Raw genomic sequence first — 12,469 nt, 5'->3', positions numbered from 1 at the left:
AAGTGGAGAAAGATTTCTTTTTTTTTCCCAGGTTTAAAGAAATACCAACTGACTGCTAAGAAAAAGTAGCTTCTGAAATATTTACTAATCTAGTATTCTCCTCTAGGAATATGAAATTGAAAGCATACAATATCTGTTTTTTCTAGCTGTATGTAAATTATCTAATTTCATGTCAACTAGGAAAAAAATTAAAATAATCTACTTGATTTTTTTAACTGATATTTCTGGTTGGTTTTGAAAAAATTAAGTTGTCTCATTACTTTTCAGGTCTCCATCAGATAGCATAGCCTGTGAATAGCATAGCCTGTCTATAAGCAATAAAGAATGTTAAAATGCAGTTCATTATGTTGATTGAATCAATAAATCACAATCATAATTCCTAAATTATTTGAGATCTGAGCCGCTATTGTGAAATCAGTTGAGACTGAGTTAATCACTAGACTCTTATGTCCTTTAGTGATACTGACAACAAATGAAAAGCAGCTGTTTGTTTTTCTGCATGATGGTGACTTATTTGGACAGACATGCAGAGATTTCTTTAATGTCTGAATGAATTGTTATATTTTCATTTTTTCAATGTTCTATTTACATAAATATAATTTTCTTATAGAGTAGAAGTAACAAAAAGGCACTTAAAATCATTCATGCTTTTGAATTCAGATAGGAAAAGTCTTTCTTCATATCTTATTATCATATATAATTGACCTAAATTTTAGCTGCACTATCAAAACCATCTGAGGTAAAATTTATAGCCCATGTTGAACAGCTCCTAAAAAATCAAAAAGGAGAAGGTTGTAAATTGGTGGTTTTTACCTAAAGCTGCTACATTCCAGGACAGGGTCATACAAGGACTGCCAAATGATGGTTTCTGTCTAGATCCTGACTGCAAATAAATTTTGCCTTGATCTTGTCATTGTTCCAGACATATTGTGGGGAATCCTGCATTTCTGTAGGTGACCCTCTGTCTCTGACCTCTTTCCCAGCCATTTGGGTGCAGCTGCTGTGGACCAACAAAATTCCAGTTACAATGGCAAATAATGCCTGGCTTGTAAAGAATCAAACCCGGAACAGTTTGTTAATGTTATGCAAAGGATGTTACTCAAACTGTTACCCAGTGAGGAGGCCTGGAACAGTGCCCACACATGGATATATGTTCCCTGACCCAGCAACAGCAACCACAAACAAATTTGACAGAATAAGGTGAAGATTTTTTTTTATTTTCAGGAGGAAAAATATCCAAAGACTTACAGTTTTTCTGACTTATAGCCAGAGGACAGTGCTGTTCCAGTGTTCCTTGTCTTGCATATACCAAGCTCCACTTGAGAACAAATATTAAACTGCAATCTAATAGCTGACTGTGATACCCAATGTTGCCTGCAATAAGGCAACCCTGTGAGAACACCATTGTGTTGCAAATGTTACACAAACCAGAAAAAAAAGCACAAACCTGAAGGCTGATTTCAGTTCAGGTATGCTCTCCAGATAAATACAGTGATGCCTATGAACTGAAATGATAGCTATGCAAGAGCACACTTGGATCCCTCTTAAAATGGACTTAAAAGCATATTTTCATTCAAGTACATATTACACACTGTCCGTTTTTCTTCCACAAAACATGTTTCTGGATTGTTAAAGCTACCACTGTCACTCAGTATAAGCAATGAAAAAATAATTAGAAAATTAAAAGCCATTGAGATGTACGTAATAAAAAAGTATTGCAGTTATTTATTCTTGATAAAATATCAGGAGCTTTTTATGCATCTAGTTAGTCAACTAAAAGTTTTAAATGTGAATTTATACTTAGTTACCACCCAATTCTAGTTGTTATAAAGACAAACTATCACAACCTGATTCAAAACTTTCTCCAATGTCAACTTTATTTCCTACTTTATTAATTCTATGTTTTATTTTCATCTCCATAAAGTCTGAATATCTTAAAAAACCAAAATAAAATGGGGGGATATTAGTATGAAAGCTTCTTCTGTATGTCTTGGAGTCCAGCAGCCTTCTCAGATACATTGTGCATGCTTGTGCACTCATGTTTGTTAAGTAGGGAGGTGAAAGAAAGTTTAGGACTGGAGTTTGGACAGGCACTTTCCTTTCAACAAAATATGCATTCACCAAAATGCTTTTAAAGCTAATATTTCTTTGCAACATTGCTCTGAATCTGACAAAAAGAGCAGGCCATTGGCAACTTGGGAAGTTTATTTTGACATGCTGGAATAAAATATTTTTGTTCTGGGAACTACTGTTCCATAATCGTGTTTATAGATTATAAATTTGCAGATTCTAGTGTATAAAAATGTTTTATCAAGGCCCCATTATTCCCAAATGAAGTTATAAGGCTAGATACCCCAGGTTACTTTGCTGCTCCAGCCTCTCCAGTGTCCCATCTCCAGCATCAGGGCCCTGGAAGTCATGGGGCTTCCTCACTATTTTCAACAATCTTCTTCAGTTTTTTTCTTCTTATATGCTCATAATTACTTATTTTCTTTTTATTTTCTTTTCCTTTAGGATTTTTCTTCTCAGGAGGGCCCTAGGATTTTGCAAGAGCTTGGCTAACACCTGGCCTGAAAAAAGTTTTCAAATGAACAGATGTTCAAAGCAGAGGACTGAGAGCAATATAAGCACAAGAAAGCATATCCAGGAATTTACAGTATAAGTTCTTCCTCCACCAGATGAAATATCTGCATCTTTAATAGGTTTTGAAAGAGGTCTCTTCCATTAATTTCTCCAGTTAACATTTTTGAAGCCACGTTAATTTTCATCATTCAGCGTCCCATACCAAGGAACTCCATACACATATTGTGGGAAGGACAATTTCCCTTTGTTAGCTTTTAACAAGGGTGTTCCAGCTGGTGAAACTGCATTCTTAGCTGAAAGTGTCAGTAAGTCTGCACCCATGCTCTAGAAGCCACCTACAATTTCTACTGCAATCTCCTTCTATTATCTTTTGCACCTCCCGAAGTATCTCTCATATGTTTAGTTAATGGTATTTCACATACTCAGTCATCTGTCTTTGTAGATTTTTTTGTGTGCAATGTGGGTTCCAATATTTTATGCAGTATTTGAACATACCATGGATTATGTGGTACAATTTTTTTTCCTGATTTCCTGTCTATTCCTCTGTAACAATTTAAAAAATAATATTTTCATTTAGACCATTAACTGATGAGTAACGAACACCTCCTGCATCTTTCATTTAAGATGCAGGAGTTGTTTCTTACCTTCAGTTGGGAGCTTACCTTCAATTCACATGGTTGTTTTAGAAGGAAAAAGAAAATAAAACTCTAGAATTTCTTTCTTAGGCACATTCATTTGCTGAATGGTGACAATAGAAAATGCTGGCCTTCATTAAAATGTTCAGACTCTGTGACAATATAAGTGTGTGTATAATACACATGGACATTTTGGATGTCTAAGGGAGCACTTAGTCCTAACCCCAAATGTGGTGCAGTCACAGAATGTCATTTACAGGAGCAGTGCTGGTCTGGCTATATCTGTTGGCTGTGGACTGGTTCCATAGCCACAGAACAAATGGGAGACAGGAGATCTTGCAGAAAGCATTTGGATTTGTTATAGGGGCAAAAGGGGGAGGCAAGGTTAGGGATTTTGTTTGGTTGCTCGGTTGTTTGGTTGTTTTGTTTGTTGGTTATACTAGTTGTTTATTCTGCTGTAGCAGCTCAATGATCTTGATTTACCCCATGACCCTACAGTCACTGGACTTGATGGAGAAGTGGAAGGATTTTGTTTCCAAGGAAAAATGGCAAAAGCAAAAATAGTCCCTTCGCTCTCAAACTGTAGACCTTAATGGCCACATGCATCGTCCTCACTGCATGTGGGAGGCCCAAAGCAGTGTGTGAACCTTTCTTAAGTACAATCCAGAGTAACTACCAATCCATGCTGAAATGCAATTAGCAGGGCTACAATGATTCTAACAGCCTAGGCATTAGTCCAGTACCAGATTTGTTAGGAGCACTAAGTTCATTACATAGAAGATTTTGAGATCAATACTTTTAATATGGGGAGGAAAGGGAAAAGGTGTACTCAATTAGATGTCTCAGGTTAACATTTATAGACATGTTTTAGCAGCTAATAGAACATTACTTTGCCCTCCCACACAGCCTCTAAGAGTCTGCAGTAAGAAAGGCAAACAATTGCATAGCAAGAGCACTCAAGCTATCCAACTACTTATTAAATAAATCACTTAAAGCAGAATTTCCCTCCTGTAGGGCTGCAGGAATTAACTCGGTCTTGGAAAACGACATTAACGTAGAGAGCTTTCACCCTCTCCAGGGCATAATTATTTAATACATAATAAATTATATACAGTTATCAAGTTTGTTTCCCAATAAATCCAGCCTTAGTGACTGGCAAGAACAATAATACTTCAAATCACTATGCATTTGAAAGAAATCACTTAAGAATAACATAAAATGGTCCTCATTAGTGAGCTGCAATAGAATGCCTTAAGGCCCACTTACAAAGAGATAAAGACACTTAATTATCCAGCTGCAATATAGTTCCTTAAGAGTTTCTGCTTGAGACAGCAATTTCGTGAGTAACTAGCTCTTCACTGAGAGGAGAACTAAAGAGGTCTTTCATTAACTGTACAAGGAGATTAAGTTGCTGGCATTGTTTAATACTTCTAGTGCCCATGTTCCTTTAATTGATTTATATTTTTCCACACAGATACCCTAATGTGCATTTGATGTTTCCATCTGAGCAATGGTATGCATACAAAGAAATTTTTTACTAACAAGCCATTTGGGTGACACTGACAGTGCTGTTAGTTGGTTTATATATTCTGATATTCTCTGTAATATCTTTGGTGTGAGTGAATAATGCCAGTTTCACAAAACTGAGTGAAGAGGCACTGACCTATACTGTAGGAATGAGGGTGGGTAATTGATTTTAATATCAACAATCAAAGAATTTATATACACTTCCAGTTTAAAGTTTTAAGTACAAATAAATATTGATCTGCTGTGATCATCAGCAAGTTAATAGGGATAAAATATCAGAATCCACAATTCTGTTTTGAAGAATTTAAATATTTTTCCACTGACATAAATTTCAAATGCTGCACATTCAAATTTACTTATTTCAGAACTGAATCTCTATTAAATTACAGCCAAAGTTGCTACTACCTAATGTAATTTTTTGTAGTTTATTATAAAGCATAAATTTGAAATTAAGGTATTTTTGCCTAAGCAAGGTATGAAAATATTTTTATTTTCAAAACATGATTATTTGGATTTTTTTTTTTTTAGTTTTAGAAAAAACCAACACAGGTAGTGATCGTATAAATAAATAAACAAGATTAACATCAACATAAACATAAACTCTAACATTACTACTACCTTTTAACAGATAATATGGTGAAAGTTGTAAGTCACCTCATCATGGAAAAACTCACTTGGACAGAACTTACTTCATTGATCTAAAAGAAGTCCAGACCCAAACTCTGAAAATGTTAAGTGAGTCAGATAAGAATGACCCCAAATCTGTCCAACAGAACTTTCTGAGCATCTCTGAAAATTGCGTATCAACAAAGAGATTATTCAACAAAAGCAGGAATTGTATAGCACCTGAACAGAAGAAACAAAAAACACAAAAGCTGGTGCTGATGTGTGTGTTCAACTGAACATCTCCATGACAGCACACAGTCAGAGCAGCCTCTGACTGCAGCCCTGCAGCATTTTCTGGATCATTTGCTCAAGAGGATCCAGCCACAGTGAGAGTAAGGGGACCCCTCTTCCCTGACACTGAGGGCAAAAGAAAGATTCAGTTTTTCTCCAGCTTTCAAAATATAAATAGGAGCAGATCACATATTGGAATGCATCTTTGTAATAGTGAGCTTTGTGAAATGCCAGCAAGCATTTTCTGATAGTGATCTTCTGATCTCTTTTTAAATGAAAAGTATTTCTGTTTTGCTTTAGAATATCTTAATAAAAATGAAAGCCTCATGCTCATAAAATCTCTAAAGATGGAGGAAGTAGAGAGAAACTGAGAACACTGATTTTTTCCATAATCTTGAACCTTAGCTGAAGTTATCTGCTTTGACATCTTTGGGAAAGTTAAAAAGTGTGGAACACCAGATGATTTTAGCACATTAAACTGCATTTTGTTTAAAGCTTTGGTGTAGGCATTCTAACTTTTACAAGTCTGAGGTTTTTAATTAATTCTTAACAAATAAATATTTTTAAAATTAATTAGTATATCAAAAGCATCATGCTTTGTTCTTACACCACAGTATATTGGAACACATTGATAATTAAAATACAATTTCTGGTTTAAAAAAAATCTGTCATTTCATGCATGAATACATTTCTTAAATGATGTTTCAAGCACAATACTGATCCACCTCAAACCTACAGCTTTCAGACAAAGCTGATCAGAATCTTCTGTGTACCTGGAACAAAAGATCCTTCTATGTTTTGAAAGAAAAATAATGAAGTAATTTATGGGACACACTCTAAGTTTCTGCCTCACAAGTTATGTTATCACATTGGAAAAATCCTTAATAATGCCAAGGATGAAGTACCAAGAGGAGGCATGGGCTTAAGGAATGAAATGTTTATAGAGAAATGGTACAGAAAAAACAAGCTGTCGCCTCAAAATATGTCTCAAATGAGTACCAATATTATTCTTTCTATGAACAGAAGTAAAATGATCAAGACCTGTATCATAAAACCTTGCTCTTCTACACTGCTAAAATCTAGTGGATTTAAATATTCTCATTATTGTATTCCAATTTATGGCAGAATCAATATAATATAGAAAATTTGTATTATCGAACATGGTCAAAATACTAATATTTAAAACTACTGATTTCTTTTTCTGTCCTGCATTCCCACCAGGATTTTTTATTTGGTTTGGTTTTGGCTTTTTGTGGTTCTGGTTGGTTTTTGGTTTTTGGTTTTGGTTTGGGTTATTTTTTTTTTTAATTTTGGGTAGTTTTTTTTAATACTCGCCTTTATTATAAAAGGTGTCTTTGAAGTCTGTTTAATGAAGAAGGCCAACATCACTGCTGAGGCAATTCTGCTTCTGTCAATGGAGTTTCCCCTGAGCCTGTAACCTTCAGGTCATTTCTTTGAAGTTCTCAGTCTATTCTCATTCTTTTCTCTTCAGAGTAAATTTTTACATCACATCAACTTTGGAATAAGTGGAATAGATTGACTACTGTTTAATTTTTTAAAAATAAATTAATTGCTATGCCTTTAAAAAGCATGAATTCCTTTCAAATGAACTTTTGGGCGTATTTTTTTTCCCTATCCATAAACCAGGAGACTTGTACCTTTTCTGAAATGCCAGACCCAGTAACCATGGTATTTATTTTATGAAGTCAATAGGTACTTCTGGGGAGGTAAATTCTTAGCTTATACATGTATGATTTTGAGAATTAAGCTTGGCATCTTCAAGAGGAAGACAATTCTTCATTTCTCTTTTACTAAGAGGCCACAAAACCAGACATTCATGACAAAATTTCCTCTTCTGTTCCATTAGTTTTCTGAGGTAAGTAAGTTTAGGCCAAACATTTCAACAAGGTATATTATTATGCAGCCTGGAAAACAGCCAAAGAAAAAAAACAATAGGACAACAAAAATAAATTTATGGTGAAATATGCTTTCCCACTGAATTTTACATTCCTTTATCCTGTGGGTAGGACTACCTAGGCAGTTACCACAAGTTATGCAAATTATTTTTGACACAATATAAATTCAATAAATTTTCTTACACTGGAATCAAAGACAACGCATTTTTGATCGAGCACCTTCTGTGACTTTGGCTTGAACCATAATTTCCCAGTGGACCAATATCCTTTCTAAAGTAATTGGTTTGAACTTGCATACACATCTTTGATTGCGTTAGCTATTGCTTAACATCATTTGTAGTATATACTTTGTTTTGGGGTTAAGGAGTTTTTTGAGTAATATTCATGTGACTATCTACTTTAGCACTACATAACTTCTCCATAAATAATTTTTCTCATGTGGCAACTTAGAAAGTACTTCACAATACTATTTACATTATTACAGATGTGTTTGACAGTGATAGCAATGTGCTTTATAAATAACACTCTAAGAAAAAGAATACTCTAAGTAGTATGAGAAAAGACCAGTTTAAAGAAAACAATAAGCACAAACCCTTTTATGACCTTTTCTAAGAATAATTTGATTCCTATCCATCTATAATTTAATTTATATTTGTTATTTTCTACAGGTGAAGCACTTTTGCAGTCTCAGAGATAATCATGCAATATCTCTGTGATTACTCAGGCCTTCACTGCTATGTTTTTATCACCTCATCTTTTGTTGGGGAAAAGTAAAAGTTTCATGCATTTATCTACATTTTAATTTTGAGATTACTTCATCTTTAAATAGTTATTTTAATATTCACCATAGTGAAAAACCATTTCCTTTGAAGGCTAGTGTCTGAAGGTGCTTTTATTTTAGAAATTCTTCTGTAGAAATTTACTGGCAGATGTTGCCAAGGTTTTTGTCCCTGCCTAAAATATACCAATATACCCAGACAATGTGACAAGTTTGTTTAGCCAGAGACACAGGCCAAAATAGAGACATGTGAGTCCCCATGGTATCCTGCATTTATTTGACTCTCTGTAGGCTCTGTGACCTGTTAGAGTGTCTGTTTGAAGGATTACATGCAACTGAAACTCTAGAATCACTCACACTGGGAGAGAGGTGGGTGGTATTTTGGAAACTTAACTCACAACAATTCCAAGTTTTACAGGTGGCCCTCCTCTCAAAACTGGTCTGTACCAAAACTGACACTGAAAATGGGATCTGGATTTTCTATTTAGGTCCACCTATATTTTAAAAAAAAATCATTTGTGTTGCTTTTACCTTTTCACTTGTTTTTTTGAGTTTTTTGTTTGGTCGATTTGGTCTGGTTGGTTTTGTTTATTTTTTCTCTTTCTCATTTGCCTTTATATGCTTCAGAAACTCTCCTAATATATGCCTAGGCACAGTGGAAGCACCAAAGCAGATTTCTTAGGGTTGTCATCCAGTTCTAGGGACTTTGTTAGCTCCTTAGACTGTTTAACTGAACAAAAACAGTTTCTGTTCAGCCCTGTATCTCTATACTACTCAGCTATATTATTCATGGGCTCCTAACAGGAAAATTTCAGATAGTGTCACAATTTATTTAAATTAATCTAAAAATAAGTCTTATGATATGATTATGTCACTACCAGAGTAAATGTATCTCATGTTCTGTAATCAAAAAACAGTGATTATCACCAGATTTTTTTCAAATTTATTGGTTTAGCTGTATTCCATTTTTCACTTTCACAAATGGGAAAATCCTCAATACTATGACTTACAAGAAAAAGAAAATAATTTTCCTATCTGTGACTTATCCTGGCAGAGAATTTACACATGGATGGATGGATGGATGGATGGATAGGTGGGTGGGTGGGTGGATGGATAGATTGATAGACAGATAGATAGACAGACAGAAAGAAAGACAATTTTTAAAATATCATGGCATAAATGTAAGATAAAATATAAATAATTACATTATTAATTTAAGAAAATCTGACAGAGATACTTAAATCTATTCTCAAAATACTACAGGATTTAGACATACTTTGCAATTCCTCTCAACACTTTTGTTCATATAGCTCCTCACCTTTGACAGTCTGGTTTTCCAGACTTGATGCCTCACTTAGGTTGTGCTTTCTGTCAAGGATGAGTGTCCCTATTAAAGACCCAAAGTTATTAATAGGTCCCATCCTTTTCTACCTCTACAGATTTCTAATAATAAAAAAATATTTAACAATATCTATGATATATAGTAACCTTTACCTAAATTACTTAAGTCCTCTCTTTTATCAATGGAAAATACTTCCCAGTGTTACTAGCTGTTCCTTTTCTCCCTATCATTAATTATTTTGGGCATTTCCATAACAGCATTCCACATATCTTCTTTCCCACCTAATAGATCTGTATGTTACAGCTCTCTCTCCTCACAATAAAATTGTTCTAGGACTCTAATTTTTTCATTGTTCTATTCTTTTCTGGACCATTTCCATTTCTGCTATATCCCTTATGAAATTAGAGGACTGAGATTTACCAAAGTATAAGACAGAAGATGTGTCACTGATTTATGTATCACTCTTTGTTATTCTCCATTTCCCAAGAAACACCAGTTCTCACAGAACATTTTTTGTTTTGATCGTTAGTGCACATATCAAGATTTGTGTAAGACTACCCAAACTTCATATTTGGGTGTAAATTTAGAGTAGATCCAGTGGTACTTCCCAATATGCATACATTTCATCTTCAACATGTATTTTCATAGACTGAAGTTGGCATTAATTTTTGGCACAACCTTCAGTACTTAGTCTTCATTAGAGTGATCTTGTGCTCCAGGAAAATATTATTTTAACTTAAGCTATCTGGCTACTTCTTCAGCTGTGAATGTATCTACCAAAAACTCTGATCAGTTAGACTTAATCAGACAATAAGAAAGAAACATTTCTTCACTTGAGCATTTCTTGTTAAGTTATTCTCCTCAAAGAACAAAGGTATCCAAAGAAAATTCTGAGCATGATAATACACAAAAGGCAATGGAGTACAAAATCAAGGGCTTAGTTAGGCTATTGAAGTTGTACTTAGGCATTTACTGTGCTAAGCATCATTTACTTCCACAGTTCCTCAGAACTTAAAAAGACTGTTGAAAACTCAGGTTTTCAGGCACCTGAATTTGTACCCAGGAGCCCAATTTTAAACACCCACTTCTGTATTCCTCATTCAAAGTTTTTATAAGAAGCAGCTGAGGAAACTAAGTTTAGGAAAAATGTTAGTTTGTTTGTTGTTTTTTTTTTTTCTTTGAATCATATTCAAGACCGTTAGAAAATCTTTTTAAGCTTTAAAGAATTTGCTATGTATCTCTGTATGAGAATAATATATCTTTCATTTTGATATTGATTTTAAAATACTCCTGAGCTTTATTAGAACACTCTGGACACAGAGTTTGCCAGGTTTCTTTGCCAAAAGGCCATAAAACATAATAAAGGATTTGCATTGCATCACAATGTTTCTCTACTGATATGAGAACAGCCTTCTATGAAACATGTTATTTAATTCCAAATGCTAGGGAACTATATAACAGAATGAGCAGAAGGGAACATTTAGAATGAACATGAGAGGAGGAAAACATTTTTTTTTTTAAAGTAGTCTATCAACACTGGCCCAAGCATGCAACACTTCCAAAGTAAAAGATGTAATCCTCATGACTGGAGTAGCTTATGTTTAAGCCACACAAGTTGCATGGGAATATATAGCAGAGAGAAAACCCACATTGCCTTGAGCTGAATAGTTTGATTGATCTAGTATGTCCTCTGCTTCTTAGAGCACTGAATAATGATACAGGTGACAAGTAATGATACAGGTGACAAGTTTTCAGTTGGGGCAGGCAATGGGGTAGTTGTTTGCTGGTTTCATTTTAGCATTTTGCTTTTTTTTTATTTTTATTTTATGGCACTTAGAGCTCTAGAATGACAACAATCTATTATGCTGGGCTCTTCAAATTCTGATACCTCTCAGATAACTCCTCGATCCATGCTTCCACAATTGCTAAAAGACTACACATGTCTACAGTTTCTCACAGTGTTTATCCTGTACCTTTCTCAGAAGGATTTTTATGTTGTCATTTCTGTATGACTTTGCCTTATTTTTCATAGATAATGAAAAATAAGGCAAAGTCATTTCCATTTTGCACAGTGGTTTCTACCCCTCCCTCAACCAGTTCTGGTGAAAGGAATTTCTTTCTTAAGATGTTCTGCAGTGTCCTTGGCATCTGAAAATTGAAATTCTATCTGAATTTCTGTATATGTTTCTGTAAGAAAACTGTTTACTAAGAAAGACATACTTGAGGAAAATTGTCCTACAGAGTCTTTACTGAGCCCTTCTTTCAATGTTATTTCTACCTTTTTCGTTTGGAGCACCCAGAAACAAACAAAACACAGCAAGACAGAAGAAAGAAAAATGATCCCTTATTATAAATAAAATCTAATTCAATAGAAGAGATTAATCTCCTGGATGCCTACCTGTAGCACCATAAGAGCCTACAACCAAAATAATTAATATTATAAACCATACACATGTAAAAAACTCTGAATTACTTTCCTTTGGTTAGTAGCCTGTTCTCTCCATTGATTGAAAAGGAACTCAAGAGTAGATGAGGTACTGTTAAGTTAAGATCATAGCTGGTTGGCTTACTTCCAGCAGAAGGAGACAGATACTCAGAGGAGCATATCAATATTGTTAGTACAAAGGCAATGTAATTATGGCCTATATCTGCTATGGTCAAGATATAAAAACTCAATGATAATAAATTCAAAAAGTCAAATATGGCTGTTGGTGCAAGGATCAGCCTCAGCATTGTCCGAACTTTATCTGATTTGTGGGTCCTCATCAGCTCTTTTCTCCTCAATTTTAAT

The 12,469-nt window shown here is 34.5% G+C and overlaps 1 protein-coding gene across 1 annotated transcript in view; it reads right to left on the bottom strand.

Annotated features, from left to right (window-relative positions):
* The window catches only part of ANGPT1 (angiopoietin 1), a 152,900-nt gene that overhangs the window by 61,378 nt on the left and 79,053 nt on the right, over window positions 1–12,469 (bottom strand). The window lies entirely within an intron of this gene.

Source organism: Agelaius phoeniceus, chromosome 1 (assembly GCF_051311805.1).
Source record: "Agelaius phoeniceus isolate bAgePho1 chromosome 1, bAgePho1.hap1, whole genome shotgun sequence".
NCBI classification, from domain to species: Eukaryota; Metazoa; Chordata; class Aves; order Passeriformes; family Icteridae; genus Agelaius; species Agelaius phoeniceus.
The sequence above is the reverse complement of the archived record's forward strand: the minus strand, read 5'-3'. Positions and strand labels throughout refer to the sequence as shown.